The 17,932-nt window shown below is 39.1% G+C and overlaps 1 long non-coding RNA gene across 1 annotated transcript; it reads left to right on the top strand.

Moving 5' to 3' along the window:
• The first annotated feature begins 13,063 nt into the window (after positions 1 to 13,063).
• LOC141658647 (uncharacterized) lies at positions 13,064 to 13,673 on the top strand. The gene is made up of 3 exons (XR_012549331.1): positions 13,064 to 13,121; positions 13,263 to 13,342; positions 13,512 to 13,673. It is a non-coding gene; the product is annotated as an uncharacterized LOC141658647 (long non-coding RNA).
• The last annotated feature ends 4,259 nt before the right edge of the window (positions 13,674 to 17,932 follow it).

Raw genomic sequence — 17,932 nt, 5'->3', positions numbered from 1 at the left:
ACGGAAATCTATCGACCAAGAGTTCTTCCGGAAGAATTAGCTAAACAGTTGGCTTATCAATTTACAGAAATTGAGTCTTGGGATCACTTGTATCATTCTTGAGGGAGATCAATTATGCAAGTGCAATGAGTCTACACGATTAAAATGTATTTTAATAGACTTAAATCACCTCGATGAGTTGCTTATTTCGTTTTGTTTTTCTTTCTTTTTCAGTGTAGATCACGTTTTTTAAACTGCTAAACAACAAATGGCTGGTTCTACTGATAACCCAATGCCAAGTGCCACATTGGACCGTGAGTCCGGCCGGATCTTCATGAATCGGATGAATCGGTCTACTCGGGAAAGAATGATGGATCCAACTTCGGAGACGGGAGGCGGCATTACGGAATGCTGCCGCCGCGATGGGAAGCTCAAATATTTATTAGAGCCCCTCCCGGCAAACCCAGTCCCACGGCTAGAGCTCTTTGAAATCACCAAGTTTAATGATTTACGTATGGAAGCGGGTGCGATTAAAAACGTACTCATTTTTGCAATGGAATCCAATTTGCAGAAACGCTTCATAGCCCATGGTGCAAACAAGATATTCACCACGCTCACTAAGGAATTCTCGAAAGCACCGAGAATCGTGACCTATGAGCATACCACTCGCTTCTTTGATGCGAGACTCCAGAAAGGCCAACCAGTTAGCCCACACATTCTCAGCATGATTGAGAATGTCGAGAAGCTGGAGACCTTTGATTGTAAGATCAGCGAGAACATTGTGATCGACCGGATACTTCACTCACTCCACGATGGTTATTCGCAATTTAGAGCGAATTACTATATGAATGATTTGAAGAAAACTCCCCATGAACTGCACTCCCTTCTCGTACAGACCGAGAAGGACATGAAGCTCAGTGGGAGCATGAAACAGGATGTTCTCGTCGTGTCAAACAAAGGGAAAGGTAAGGGCAAAGCTCAGGCAAACCTAGCAGTAGGTAAACCGAAGTTTAAGAAGTCGGGTCCGGTAAGAGTGGGCACGGTGAGTCGAGCAACTCATCGGGCGCGACAAAGAGCAAAACCGAAAAACATGGAATGCCATCACTGCCACAAGACTGGGCATTGGAGGCGGACATGTCCTGTTTATCATGAGGACATAAAAGCGGGTCGCGTTAAACCTGTTGGTATGTCTTCTCCTTCTACTTTTATTCATATGATTGAGATTAACCATGCAAGTTACGGAACTTGGGTACTAGATACTGGTTGTGGTTCTCATCTGTGTAATCATGTGCAGGGCCTCCGAAATCTCGAGCCTCTCGTAAAGGGTGAGGTTGACCTGCGTGTTGGGAATGGAGCAAGAGTAGCTGCCATCTCAAAGGGGACATATGTGATCCAGCTTCCTAGCGGATTTGAGTTGTCATTATATGATTGCTATTATGTTCCTAGTCTTTCGAAAAACATTATTTCAGTTTCTGCACTTGACAAACTTGGTTTTTCATTTGTAATAGAAAATAATGCTTGCATTTTCTCATTACACGATATGATTTACGGCAAGGCAGTCTCCATGAACGGAATTTATGTTTTAGATCAGACCACGGAAATATTACACGTAATGAATAAAAAGTTAAAGGTTGGTGACAAAGATCAAACGTATCTATGGCACTGCCGTATGGGACACATTAATGAGAAACGCGTAAAACAGCTCATCAAACATGGAGCTATCTCGGCCTTTGATTTTCAATCATTTGGCACGTGTGAATCATGTCTCATCGGTAAAATGACTCGTATTTCCTTCAAAGGTGTTGGAATGCGCGCGCTGCACCTTTTAGGACTCATACACACGGATGTATGTGGACCTATGTCAATCACCGCACGAGAAGGCTATAGGTATTTCATCACTTTCACGGACGATTTAAGTAGATATGGCTATGTCTACTTAATGAAGCATAAAAGTGAATCCTTTGAGAAATTCAAAGAATACCGAATAGGGTGCGAACCTATTGGGTAGAAAGATTAAAACACTACGTTCGGATCGTGGTGGCGAGTATCTTTCTCACGAGTTTGATCATCACCTCAAAGACGTGGGATTTCCTTACGCTTAACTCCACCTGGAACACCTCAATTGAATGGAGTGTCCGAACGGAGAAATCGAACTTTACTTGATATGGTTCGATCCATGATGAGTCACACGGTTTTACCCGATTCATTATGGGGTTATGCTCTTTTGTCACCCGCTCTAATACTTAAATCAAGTCCGTCTAAAGCTGTTGACAAGACTCCATATGAACTATGGAAGGAACGGTCCCTAACTTGTCCTTTATTCGGGTTTGGGGCTAGGAGGCTTATGTCAAGTGGAGACACGAGGATAAGCTCGGCCCGCGATCGGTCAAGACATTCTTTATAGGTTATCCTAAAGGAACCCTTGGTCATTACTTCTATTCGCCAACCGAACAACGTGTTTTTGTTGCGGCTAGTGCGACATTCTTAGAGAAGGAATTTCTCGAGAATGCAAAGAGTGATAGAACCTTCGACCTGTCGGAGATTCCAGAACCAAGTACCGAGCAATTATTGGAGGAACCTATTCCTTCAATCCCTACTGATTAACATTCCCGAGGAACCTAGGAGGTCGGGAAGAGTCTCTATTCCTCCGGACAGATACATCGGTATGGTCGAGGAACATGACATAGATGACGTTCTACTCTTAACGAGTAGTGAACCCGCAACCTATAAAGGTGCCATGACCATTCGACTCAAAGCTATGGCTTGAGGCCATGCAATCCGAGATGGACTCCATGTATGAGAACAACGTGTGGGATCTTGTTGACTTACCCGCTAAGGTTCGTCCCCTTCAATGCAAATGGCTTTACAAGATAAAGCATTCTGTGGAAGGTCAACAAGATATCTACAAAGCACGACTAGTTGCTAAAGGTTTCACCCAAGTGCCAAGTTTGCACTACGATGAGATTTTTGCACCCGTAGTCATGCTGCGTTCCATTCGGATTATCTTAGCGATTACCGCTTTTCATGACTATGAAATTTGGCAAATGGACGTGAAAACCGCCTTCTTAAACGGCTTTTTGGAGGAAGAGTTGTACATGGTACAACCCGAAGGTTTCATCGATCCAGGACATCCTAAGAAAGTATGCAAACTTAAGCGTTCCATTTATGGACTTAAGCAAGCATCAAGGAGTTGGAATCATCGCTTCGACCAAGTGATAAAAGAAAATGGATTTACTCGATCCGTCGAGGAACCATGTCTATATATCAAGTCGAGTGGGAGCAAGATTGTCTTCCTAATATTGTATGTAGACGACATACTCCCCGATTGGGAATGACATACCTCTCTTAACTTCGGTGAAAGTATGGTTGAAAAACCATTTCCAGATGAAAGATCCGGGAGAGGCACAAAGAATTCTAGGCATCCGTATCTATCGAGATAGATCACGACGGATGCTATCTCTCGATCGAGTCTTACATAGACAAAGTCCTAGAGAGATTCAAAGATGACTAACTCCAAGAAGGGTTCCTTCCTATGTCTCCAGTGGTGCATTTGAGCAAGTCTCGGCACCGAGACACCGGAAGAGAAAGAGCGCATGGCACGGATACCTTATGCCTCGGCAATAGGATCTATCATGTACGCCATGATATGCACACGTCCGGACGTGGCATATGCATTGAGTATGACAAGTCGATTCCAACAAATCCAGGTGAATCACACCGGTTAGTCGTCAAGAACATTCTTAAGTACCTACGAAGGACTAAAGATTGGGCATTGACTTATGGAGGCGATCAAAAGCTATCGCAACCTAAGATTCTGCAGATGCTAGTTTCCAAACGGATCGAGATGACTCGAAATCTCGGTCCTGGATTCGTCTTTACTCTTAATGGCGCTGCATCACCGTGGAAGAGTTCCAAGCAAACAGATTCAAACAGATTCTACGACCGAGTCCGAGTACTATGCCGCGTCTGAAGCAACAAAGGAAGCGATATGGATGCGTCAATTCTTACATGGGCTATCTGTAGTGCCTAGTTCGAATGACCCGATCACCATCTATTGCGACAATAGTGGTGCCATCTTCCAAGCTAAGGAGCCAAAGTCTAGCAACAAGTCTAGACATGTACAACGGAAAGCTCATCTAATCCGGGATTACGTGGAGCAAAAGACAAAAGAGTGATAGAAAAGATTGCTAGAGATGATAACATAGCAGATCCTCTCACTAAAGCATTACGACAAGATAAGCATGAAGGGCACGTTAATTCCATGGGAATTAAACGTGTTCCTAAGTTGTAGTACTCTTTTATGGATTAGATTCATTCGCTTTTGTACTCTATACAACATCATCGTTTTGATATTTTATATATATATTTTGTTTTTCATGTGGATTTGCACGACAAATTTTGAACACCACAAAGTGAACTGCAAGAACATTATATTTTTTTTTAGTCCTTAATTGCCCACATGAGCTGATAACTCTGGCAATTATTTTGTGACGTTGGTTGATGGTGGGTTCAACTAGCCATAAGTCAACAAAGTTGATGACCAATCACAGAGGCGTTTTATACGGATATTTCGTAGGACACAATTGTGACATCGACGTGGAGTCCTAAATGTTTTATAACATTCGATGCCCGGTCGTGGATAGGACCTCCATGGTGATCCTAAGAGTCGATTCTTTTGACTATCGATTGTCTCTAGAGACTAAGGCAGATTTTGGGTGACTTTGGTTTCTTTCTCACGGTCATCCGTAACAGGGGCCAAGTAGATTGTTTTACGGTCATTTCATGCGTGCTTAGATCGGAGGAGTTCGAGTTGAAGGAAATATTCAGCCTTTATCGGTACTCGATATTTCTCGGGGCCACTCGAGGAGTCAGAATCGAAATGCATGGCCATGCTCGGATACGGATTCGTCTTATCGCTTAAGTTACTCTCTAGTCGGGAAACCACTCTTGATCCGGATCGATTGTAAAAATACGACCTTTGTGGATCCAGATCTGCAAATTGTTTTACATTGAGTGGGAGAAATTTTAAATGAATATGAGAATCGGTTATCGCACATACACTTGTACGGACAAGTGGGAGTTTGTTGGAGCTTGTGTCCTCCAGTTAGTGCGGATAACGTCATTGCACATACACTTGTACGGACAAGTGGGAGCTTGTTGGGGTTGGTGTCCTTAACAGTTAGTGCAAGGACTTATAAACCTCTAAAAGGATCAAAGGGCATACTTTTGGTATCATTATCAGTTGATCCACGTTTATCAATAACGGTTGGCTTGCTAGATAAGTTTGACGTTATTGTCATACAGATGGCGGTGATCAACTGGTCCCTAAAAGTCACACCTATAGGATACGTTTGAGTGATGTGACGGTATGAAAATACAGTCATGTAGATGCCAAATTTGACTAACCAGTTAGTCTGAGTTATTTGACTAATAATTAGTCAAAATGTGATGTTGAGATGTTATATTTAATACGGATTAAATATCATGGGCTAAAGGCGAATTAACCAGTTAATTCGTAAAATTGAATATAAACGTTTTATATTTAATTAAATGTATGTTGAATATAATTATACAATACTGTTTTGTCGGACACGTATTAATCATTCAGCTAACCCGTATTATTAGTTGATGCCTTAATTTCCGATAACCGATAACAGTTTATAATCAGACCGCGTCATATACATTTTAGCGATTTTGCGAACCAGACCATGAGCATAAACTAAAAGGAAGTGGAAGCCCACTTCCCTAGGGAGCCCATGGCCGAACGGTTTGGAGAGAACAAAAGAGAGGTTCTCCTCTCTTTTGTAACCTAATTCATTTGCTAATCAAAATTAGGTTTTTGGGAATTGTGCCTCCTGAATCCCGGATCTCTCATCCAACACAAACTCACAAAACAATCCCCTCGATATTGCAAGGCAATTAGGGGATTCTCTCTAGCACAAGGGCATTACTCGGATATCTTGGGTGCAACGATTATGAGGAGATCTAACTTGATCTCTCATTGCCTTTTGCACTAGGACCGAAGGTTATTTCTATAACTTTTATCGTTTTCATTGTTAATTTCGTTTCATGACTATAATCTACATATAAATTTTGCGTTATAATCCTATAAAGAAAGGGTTTTATACGGATCTAACCCTACAAAGGACTAACTCTAGAGTTTAGCTTATTAATGGGAAAACGAAGTTGCAGAAATTGGTGTACATTCACCTGTTTTGAATCAATTAGAGGCGCTTAATAATTTTTGAAGTCATATGATCTTGTGCTTAGGCAAATGGGGGTTAATCTATACGGGATGAAATATGAGGTAATCAGTGTAGAAAGCCATGTATGTGCCACATCGACTCTATGTAAGCGCCACGTCAATTTTAACCCGTTAATACAAGTCAAAAATTGAGTAAGTCTATTTTAAGAAGAGAGTACCTAAAGTTGAGTTTTTTTTTAGTTAAATTGTAGTTTGGAGTATTATGAGCAGTCCATCTATAGTTTGGAGTATTTATGTTAAATAATCCTTTAATTTATTAATTTATTAATATATGACTTTAGTAGTAGTAATTCTAACAATGAACCTATATGTGTAGCAACCATTAGATATTGATTGTTACATGCTTGGGGTTAAACACTATTTATATTTTGGATTCGGACCGAAAAAATCCAAAGAGATTGGACATAAAAAAAAAAAGACTCCACAACGCTTGGTTCATACATTGCGCTCATGGCGGAAGGCGTAATTTCACTAAAAATAATAATAAAATCATAATAAAAGACGGCGTCTTGGTAAGTGAAATATGAACTCATTTTATATTCTAATGACTAACTTTAAATCATAATTACATTTTATATGTTACATAATTAATATCATATTTTTTCTATAAATTTTAGTGCCCTCAACAACCAAAGGATTACGAGTGTGGTTATTATGTCATGAAATGGATGTATAACATAACTTTTTACCTTTCGAGGGTTAAAGAAGAATAATTTGTGAAGGTATATCTTATTTCCGTTCTTGGTATGGTTTATTTATGTAGTTGTACATTTATATTGTTACTAATTAACCTATTTGTTAACTATAGCATATGGAGCAATGAGCAATCAACCATGTCAAGTGGCGATCTTTATGAGATCAAAGAAGAGTGGGCTACCAAATTTTTAGACAACTTCTAGATTAGTTTTTCAAGTAAGGCGTGTATGCTATTCATACATTATATTGGATTTATCTTTGGTAACAATGATAGATGTTAATTTTATGTTTGATGTAATGCAAGATTCATGTAAGTTTGTTGGACTTGTGTTGTTGCGAATAATATAAATGTGGTTACATTTTATTGACGGGTTCTATTTTGTTCATATAATATTTGGAATTATCAAATTTAGGGGGAGGTGTTGCTTAAATTGCAGTAGAAAATTATTATTAAAAAATATATATATTTTTAACGACGGTTCCTTTAGAAACGACGTCAAAAAATTAAATATTTCGAAAATAGTGATTCATTTAATGACGGTTCTTTGTTATACAACCGACGTCATAAGTAACTTTAGTGGCGGTTCTGTAACCACAAGCGACGTTATTTTTACCTTTTACAACGGTTGTGTAAAAACAATCGTTGTTATAGAGGAAATGTAGCGGTGCACTACCATTATTGAAATATCTAATGTGGTTGTTTTCAAACAATAACCGCCACTATAGATGAGTTACAACGACGATTTTTGTCTAAAAACCGTCGTTTTGTATAAGGTTATAATGGCGGTTTTGTTTGGAAAATCGACATAGTAGGCTAGCTATAGTGGCGGTTCTACAACCGCCGCAAAAGTATATACGCCCCCGTGATAAACGACGCACCCAAAACCTTTAAAAACCGCCATAAAAGGTCATTTTTGACCGCCACCGTAGGGATTTTTTCTACTAGTGTCATGGTCTTAGCCCATGGTAGATGTTAGGTTTCGTCGTCTATGTCCATTACAGACGTTGAATATGGCCGTCTAAGTCCATTCTGGACGTTGAGTTTCATTTTCCCGTAGCAAAAATAAAGGGTCCTGCTATATATCATCGACATTGTACTAATTATCGTCGACAATTAATGTAAATTTCTAAGTTTGCCCTCCATAATATAACTTCATATCCGTCTCACTAAAATGCAATTTCCGTCTCACTAAAACACAAGTCAATTTCCGTCTCACTAAAACACAAGTCAATTACCGTCTCACTAAAATATTTCAAACAAAAAAAAAAGATGGTTTTTCAAAAAAAAAAAAGCGGGATTTGTAATTAACAACATGAACGAGAACGATTTTAACAACGATTTCAACAATGAAGCTAGTAACGAGGTGAGTTTACGATTTAGTTTTGTCTAAAATTTATGTTTTATCATCGATTGATTCCCGAATTAGGATAGATGCCTTGATTGGAGACGGAATTATGATAGATTTCTTGACGGAATTAGTTGAAAATGCAATTGGAAAAAAAAATTAATTGCCGTCTTTGTATTATATATATATTTTTTTTCCGACTCGTTTTGTATAAAACAATCAAAATAATTAATTACCTTTGTATTATATTTTTTTTAGTTTTTATTTTTTCCGACTCGTTTCGTATAAAATAATTAATTATTATTAACTAATTTATCGAAATGCGTGCGCAGGTGAATAACGATGGAGACGGTATTGATTACTCAGATCATTTTACGACTACCAGATTATTTGCATCAAGTGTGGAAGCATTTAATTGGGCATTTGAGATTGGGCTTAGACTTGGTATAAAAAGAGCAAGAAACAAGAGAGTTGGTCGTAACACGAATTTGACACAAGATTATTTTGTTTGTCGGATGGGTAGAAGAGGTCCCGTAAATAAGGATGTCGATTCTTTAATGAGGGCTAACACGGTTACCGCGTGGTGCAAATGCAAATTTTCAATGAAAGTTGTTGAAATACAAGAGAATAAGTGGAAGCTTGTCATGAGATCCGGGTTTCATAATCATGCTTTAACGTTGTATTGTGACGGCGACATATACTTTGCAAAGTTTGATGAAGAGGAGTTGACTTATATCGACGCCCAAGTTAGAGCTCACGTTAGACCGGCTATTATTAGTGCGGGTTTGCATCAGCGGAATCCGGAAAAGTCAAGACTTAATCGGCGATAAATCTACAATCGTTCTCAGAAAGTAAGGGCCGAGGAAAGAGATGGGAGTAACCCGGCACAAAAGATGCTAGCACTTGCGGTTCAGCATAAGTACGTTCATTATTGGGTCACTGATCAGGAGACCGATGAGCTAACCCACGTGTTCATGGCTCGCATCCAGAAGCCGTTAAGATGTTTCGATCATACTATTATGTGGCACTGATCGATTCCACGTACAAGACAAATTTATACCGTCTTCCGCTTGTTGAGATGGTTGGAGTCACACCCGTCGGGAAGAGCTTTGTCATCGCGTATGCTCTTGTGAAGCATGAGTCCGAGGATGGATATCTGTGGGTCTTACGAAAACTGAAGGCCCTTATCAATGATGTCGTTCAACCTAATGCTATTGTTACTGATTGCGAGGCAGGTTTGTTGAACGCGATTCCCACTGTTTTTCCGGATTCGTCTCACTTGCTATGTCTTTGGCATATGTATTCTAACGTGGAGACGAAAGCACTTGATCTCACGTGTCGGGATAGTTGGGCTAAGCACATAACTTGTAACTTGTTTCAAGCGGTTGTCGAGGCGGAGACCGAAGATAAGTTTAATGTGGCGTGGGGCAATTTGGCAAGGCAATGGGCGGGAGTGACGGCTTATATTGAGAGGCAATGGTTCCCGCACTTGGAAAAATGGGCCAAGTATAGAACGAACAAGATAACTCATTTTGAGAACACTTTACATCCCGGGTTGAGTCGGCTCATGCGAATTTGAAGAGATGATTGAATAGCGCGAAACTGGCCATTGATAGCATCTGGATTCGTTTTCATTCTTTGATGGAAATGCAACATGTTGAGATCCGACACTCGTTGGAGTTATCTAGATCGAGGCGGTTGACGGGGATTCATCGATTATTTTCCAGACTTTCTTATAAAATATCAAAGAATGCCATCATTGAATTGCGTGGAAAATTCGAAAGAGGTGCCAAGATGACGGAAGATGCCTTGATGATCGATTGCGGTTCTGTAAAGGCTACTACACTTGGCTTGTTATGTGCTTGTTCACTTCATCGCATTGCTAGAAACGGATCTCGGGTCCCTGTTGATGTGTCACATGCATTTTGGAGTAAGTTGGAGTACGTTGGTTCCGAGGCAATGCCGGCTTCTGACGATGATCGATTGGAGGAGTTATTCGATGAAATTCGGAATGCAGATCCGAGTATGAGATCATCCATGTTCGATGCCCTTTACTCTCAGATACATCCGGATAAGGAGGATATAAACGAGCCTCGGGTGAACGAGAACCGTAGAGGACGTCCGAGTAGGGGAACTCGTAGAGAGCCGTCCGCCGTTGAGCATGCACGAGTTCAGGTTCGATTAGGCAGAGCTATGCCCCAAATAAACTCGTCTTCCCAACATACTCCGTCTAGTACCCCCCGTTCCACTCCGACGGTTCATGTTACTCCGTCTACTACTCCCCGTTACACTCCGACGGTTCGTTATACTCCATCTAGTACCCCCCCGATCCACTCAAACGGGCCCCGGTACACCGTCTACCACTGCTACCACGAGTACGGGGAGTTTCAGCACATCGCATTGCGCACCTCTTGAGGTAGACTACACTATTGGTCATTCGAGGTACTTTCCTTATCTTGACTTTTTGCCTTCCTGGTTTCCCGAGTATCTAGAAGTGTGGTATAATCCTTCCGGAGACGGTCATTGTGGTTTCCGAGTTCTCTCACATGCTATTCGGGGTGACCAATCTCAGTTCACGATGGCTAGAATAGATTTACTTATGGAAATCCGTAGTCCCCTTTACCGTTATCATATTTATGGCCCGGTGAGATTTGATGCGGAGGTAGTTAGAATTACATTTATGGATCAGATACCGTGTGGCTCGGGTCATTGGATGGACAATTTCGATCTATATGGTTATGCTACGATGTATAATTGGGTGATATGTTGTATTTCTTCATGGGAAGATCAAGAAGGTCACCGACATTGGAGTAGTAGTTATACTTATTTGCCTTTACGAGCTCCCACCGGAGTACGTATCTCATATGGTGTCTTATGGGTATTACATGCGGGAAACCACTATTTGAGGCTCCAGGTACGCCCCTTGTCACTTATGCCTCCAATAGCCCCTTGTTGGGTACATGATGAAAGCGTAGCTCATTATAGTGGCATGTATCGACATCAGCTATCTTTATGGCGCAGTTTCGAAATCGGATCTTAGCTTTTTTTTATCCGATTATTGTACCTTATATTTTATTTATCCGATTATTGTACCTTATATTTTATTTATCCGATTATTGTAGTTTATAATTTATTTATCCGATTAAAAGACTTAAAACGTAATTTAATTAAATATGCAACGATATTTAATAAAATGACTTAAAACGTAATTTAATTAAAACAATCCGTAAAACATAATTTAACATAATTTAATTAAAACATTTCTTAATTTGAAATACAACGACATTACATAAACCACTTAAAACATAATTAGAACATAACTAAACCCTAAACCTCAAACCCTAAACCCTAAATCCTAAACCCCAAAGCTCAAACCCTAAACCCCAAACCTCAAACCCTAAACCCATACCTCGTTACAACGATTATTAATTAAAACATAACATAATTAAATAACTATCGAACTTAATTATTTTCCGATGATGAAGATGACGATTTCTTATCTTCTTCATGATCTTGAGCCTCAATTTCTTCAGGTTGGGTAGCCATATATTGAGTCAACAAATCATTGATGTAGACATAAACATTTCCTAGGTTGATGAGCACTCTACCGGCACATAAGTCTGATAGTCTTGGGTAATCGATCACGGTGAGGATGCGCTCAAAATATGTAAAGAGATCATTTCTTAACCTGCGAAACTCCCACATCTTCTCGTTTCTTCGCTTCATCGAAACAACCTCATCTCTAATCTGCTGAGTTAGAATTTGATCCGGGTTTCCGGATAAAATTATACAAAGGCTACCAATTGGAGGCTCTTCAAGCATGTGCCATACAGTGGCACTGGGAACCACTAATTCAAGTCGAGAAACTAGAATTGGTAAATTTTGAACAATTAGATCGATTCTGCCTTGATAACCTCTGATTTTTTTTTGAGTATTTGTGAGAACCATTTTAGTATTGTAGCGAGTGAATAAGATTGGATGTTGTGATTGAAATTGACATAGAATGGCCTATTTATAAGTTATGATATTAGTACGGAGTATTTTATAGTATGAGAATCCTACTCACTACTTTTACCTTGTTTTTTTAGGTTTGCCGGGAAAAAGATTGCCACCCTCTTGTTTGGGAGAATGTTCATCATATTGAGGGGTGAGTTTCAAAAATGAAAATAAAATTGCACGTTTGGTGAAAATTCCGTCAGTTGATTGTTATTGCAGAACTGAAATATGGTAGTAAGTCACTTTGTAAATTTACGTTGATCAGTTAAATTGTTATCCTTAAGATCTGAATCTAAGAATTTTGGGTTTTATAAGGTAAGTTTTCTGAAAACTATCAGACAATCTCATCTAGAAAACTGAGTTTGTGTGCTCCCGTGTCTCTCAGTGTCAGATTTTTTCCCTAGAGTATGGCCAGAGGCCAGATTACCGAGTAAATATATTTCCAAAGTGTTACGGAGTAAAATTTACAAAGGTTTAGAAGAAGTAATGTTTGACCAATATCTACTAGCTAGATCTGTACTGGTTATTGGTGTCAGACTGACTATCGTTTTGCTGTAAATAAAACCGCAAAGAATTTTTTGAAAGTGACGGGTTTTGAACTTAAGTCATGACTATCATCACTCGATTTCTGTAACACCACATATGCATTTACAGGGCTTTTATTGTCAACATTGGGGATTTGATGGAGAGATGGACTTACATGTGTAGATCTGGACGTTTTGCAATGTTCATTCGTATAGAACACTTTCTCTGTTTTTTTATTCATTGATTCTGTTTTATGATTTGCTTGTAGGTCAACATTGCACAGAGTGAATCCAAAGGGAAATGAACGATACTCAGTAAGTTTAATTTCTCCGCTTCTGTCTTTATACAGCTCGCTTCTCTGTTTTTCCTTCTGTTGTCTAGTGTCTGGAACTTCTATATTTCTATGAATATTTGCGATCGCTATCTGACCTGTGGGAATTACAAAAACGACGCAGGCTGCTTTTTTCTGTGACCCTCATGCAGATATTGTGGTAGAGTTCTTAGAAAGTTGTTGCAATGAATCCAATCCCCCAAGGTACTCACAATTTCTGACCTCAATACGACTCAAGTCCTACATGCGACCCAACCATCACTTGCTGACGAATTGGGTGGACCGGGGTTTTAGGGTTTAAGAAGTGATTACTTAAATATCTTTTGGAGTAAAACGAGCTCAGGCTAAAATTCCTTTATCTTGTCGATTGTAGATTTCTTCCTATACGTGCTGGAGACTATTTCCAAGAACGGTTCAGGCTTACATATGGCGATTAGGGCAACCGACAAGCGACAATTGTGTACCAACTCTGTACCTTTTTACACGTTCTTTTCAGACAAGAAATGGCCATTTTGTTGATACACTTGTGGCATGAGTACTATCGTTTATAAGAAATTAGGGCAAAATAAGAAACTAGGGCCAAAGTATGACGAATCATTAGTTCATTACCATACTAAAATTAAACAGAAATTATAATATATCTACTGCAACAATTCAATCGATACCTTGCAAAATCAGATTAATCATATAATGAATAAAAATCATTCTACAACATTGCTACACAAACACTCCAAATTAATATCTGAATTAATCGGACAGTACAAAAAACGGATCAATTAGCATCCCACAAGAAAGAGTAATCACGACGTGATTTAATAAGTTCTACCAAACTTGGCTCCAAAGGTACGGTCTTCTTAGTTCGGTCAAACTTGGGATTATTGTCGTCGTTGATCGAGTTCTTGCATGCCTTTAGGGTTTTGATGGTCTTGTTCTTGCAATGCACGTTGGTGACATTCTTGCTGATCTTCTTCTCCTGGACCACTTTCCCGGCGGCTAACTTAGCGAAGCATCCGACTGACGACATCGATTTAGGCAAGGTGATGATACGAGTGAAGCTTCGTTTCTTATGAGGATTGTCAGGAGATGGGTACACTATGGTGACCTTCATCTTCATACTAATTAGCTTTTTTGTTGTATGTATTTTTTGTTGTATTTAGTTGTTATTATGGTAATAATGATAATAATTTGGAGGAAGATATCACATGACCTATATATAGGGATTTATTTTACTACGCTCTTACTTGATTACCAAGTATTTCCTAATTTAATTTTATATTAATTATTATTTAATTATCTCACAACAATTTTCCCCGTTGACAAAAAAAAGGAAAGTTGGTGTATGTGCGTATATCTATTACTTTTTGTTGGTTTAGTAATGGAGTATATTATGGTAAGATTAGCAAGAGATTCTCACTAATTATGGTAAAAATGAGTTTATATTTGAATATTTGATGAGAATCTCTTGTAAATCTTACCATATTTAGGTTATTAATGTGTGCCCTTAGGGTACACATTAGAAAAACCCTTATTATTATTATTACTATTATTATCTACAGACAAACTAATCATGAGGGTTGATTAATGTTATGAGATGTGAATTTTAGTGATTTTTTTTATATTATAGAGAAATGATATCATTTTATAATGTTTTCTCATACAGCTAGTCTAGCTATAGACGGATATATCCGTCTATAGCTAAAGACGGGTCAAATAGCTTGAAAGTGGTGACATTTTTGGCCCCACCACCTCACTTGTTGCTTGTCCTATTAGGAATGTGGTATTGTATTTGACCCGTCTTTAGTTATAGACAAATATGTATCGTCTATAATGAGATTTTGTATTTCTCATATTATTTATTGGAAAGCTTTTTTTTGTCACAAAGATAGCACTCCGTAGTAGTTTATTTCTACTCAATGTCTCAGTCTGTAAAAATGCAACTAACAACATTAATTAGCGCCTCAATGGCTCAGTTTGTAAAAATTCAATTGTTGGATTCAGGAGCATAGAAATTCTTGGTTCATGCATTAAGCCCCAAACCAGATCAATGAATAAAACTCTAAGTAGCTGCATTGACAAACTGAGTAATTCCCTCATTACTGGGTTTGCTAGCAAAAATCGTTGTTGGTACGACGGATTGAACATCAGTGAGATACAGGGAGAGCATGTTAATTGGAACATTTAATAATTGAACATTTAATCAAATTTACGGCGCATGGGGACTAGGAATGGGCGGTGCTATCACATCCGTTGGTGGTTAGGTGTTTCAGGGGAGTAGGTGCAGTGGTTTGGATAAGTAGTGGTGTTTAGCCGGTGTAGATGATTCTCGGCGCAGGGATGGGGCGGAGGGAGGGTGGCCGGTGCAGAGAGGGTGGTTGGGGATTGGGAGGAGGATGAATGTACGTTTTCTAATTTATTTAGGTTTTTTGTTTCTCTCTTGATTAGGGGTGTGAAATAAGAAGGATAATGTGCGGGATTTAGCACGTTCCAAAAACTACACACACCCTCACAAAGTCACAATACACAAAATCTCATTATAGAAGGCACATATCCGTTTATAACTAAAGATAGGTCAAATACAATACCACATTCTTGATAGGACAAACAACAAGTGGGATGGTGGGGCCAAAAATATCACCACTTTCAAGCTATTTGACCCGTCTTTAGTTATAGACGGATATATCCGTCTATAGCAAGACTAGCGGGTCAAAATAAACAAACTCCAAAAGTCCGAACATCTCAAAAGCCTCTCACAGTCGAATAGACGAACCATACAAGATGTGAACTTGGAATGTCATTTGCAGCTAAGATTTGAATAGAGCAATTACATTTTCATGAATTCCCAACTAGCATGTCAAAATGAGCAATCAAGAACATCTCAATTGATGCCTACAGACTACAGAGATCCAAATAAGGATTATAAAGCGAAACTACACAGCAAAAATGACAAGCAGATGATGCGAATTATTATACTTCCTTGCACGTCCTTTGCTCAACCGCGTAGTCATTGGGAGTGTTCCTTTCGAGTGTACCGATGCATTTGTATATGCATTATCACGTAACCAAGTCAGACCGATCACATGTACCAATATACCAATATTATACTACTCAGCAATCAGCATACAAGCTCATTCATTTATAAAAACAGATATTGCACAGAAGTCTGTGCAGCATTGTTCATTCATTCATACAGGAGATGTTGTATAAATGTATAACAGTTAGTATAATATATGGATAACCATCGTTTGCTGCTTAGATTTGAAAAAAACAATCACAGTTTTATGGATTACCAGCGACGTCCCTGCTACCACGTCAAAATTCGTAGCCAAGAACATCTCAAGTAAGTAACCAAGTCGGATATAGGCGTACGACATAAGATAATATAAACTCGTATCAGCAGTTTCGAGCCATACACAAAGCCAAGGGGATGCCAAGAAAAAAAGAAGCTACAAAATATGCTAGGAATAGTACGATTTCTCACTAATCAAGCAGCAAGAGCAATGAGAGGCAATTGTCATATTCAAGGTAGGTTGACTAATAGCGAGTCGTTCTTCCCAAAACCATTGCTAAGACGAAACATAGTACTGATAGTAGGAGAAATATCCTCGTATTCATGGGAAATCCCTCAAATCACGGGCTCCGTATCCTTTGGACAACACCAAGCTCTCGGAATATGTTTCCTGTCGAAAATAGTGGCGCGGTGATTTTTTTAACTTCTTTACTTGGCAAGTAGCTATATTATAAGCCATGTTTCCGCAAACAAAATAGCCACCATCATTCTCATAATAGAACACCTTTCGATAAGAGCATTTGCCGCTGAAGAACAATTGATAAGCATCTGGAGTTGATTTCCCTGAAAACCATAGAGTCCACGGCCCCTTTTCATTGTCTTGTTCTAACACCCATATGCTGGAAGTTACTTGAGAAATACTAAAAACGGCTAATGACCCCCCAAGAAGAAACAGAAACCTTTCGAAGCGTGTTTCGTCCAAAGTAAATGGCAGTTCCAAAAAGTCGATATTTTCCTTATCAAAATCAAAGGAACCAAGATGACTTGGTTCATGCCTTTGGTAATCATTATCTGCAAGCCAGTATGTTGCCCCTCGAAAGAACACAGCAGTCAACAAAGAATAAAGGTCACGCATACTAGTAATGATCGGATTTCTAACGGTCCATAGTTGATCACGGAGTGTATAAACTGCAGAATGCAACTTTCCAGGCAGTAAATCGTCAGTAAATTTAAATGCAAACGCAACCACTTTATAATCCTTACTGTTAGGGGAAAACCCTAACAAATACATAGTTGTGAACAAAGACAGGGAAAGCGGGCAAGTCGGAAGTAGCAACGATTTACGAATACAAGGGTTCCACAATTTCAAATCTTTCTGGTAACCATGAGGACCAAATTGTGGCACTTCAACTAAAAGCAACCCATTACAGCTACTTGCAATATGGAACGAGTACGAATCGGATTTCCTTAAAATAAGACCGGTATTTTGAAGAGTTTCAGCCTCACGAACGGTCAACAACCACCCTTTATCTCGAAGGCCCCACAATCTCTCGAGGGCTACCAATAACTGATTATTCCCAGAATTGATTTTACAAAGTTGAAAATGCATGTGAATGAAATCAGGGTTAAGATTTACATACGCACCTGAATTTTAATAGGGTTTTTGCCGGCAATGATAATAAAATCTGGGTCCAAACTTCAGGTGGCAAGTAGTTGAATTTTGATGAAGCCGTATGATTCTTACTGCTCTCCATTGTTTCCATAACACTATGGTTAGCGGTAAAAGC

Source organism: Silene latifolia, chromosome 6 (genome assembly GCF_048544455.1).
Source record: "Silene latifolia isolate original U9 population chromosome 6, ASM4854445v1, whole genome shotgun sequence".
Lineage (NCBI taxonomy): Eukaryota > Viridiplantae > Streptophyta > Magnoliopsida > Caryophyllales > Caryophyllaceae > Silene > Silene latifolia.
This window is presented reverse-complemented; position numbering and strand designations above follow the sequence as displayed.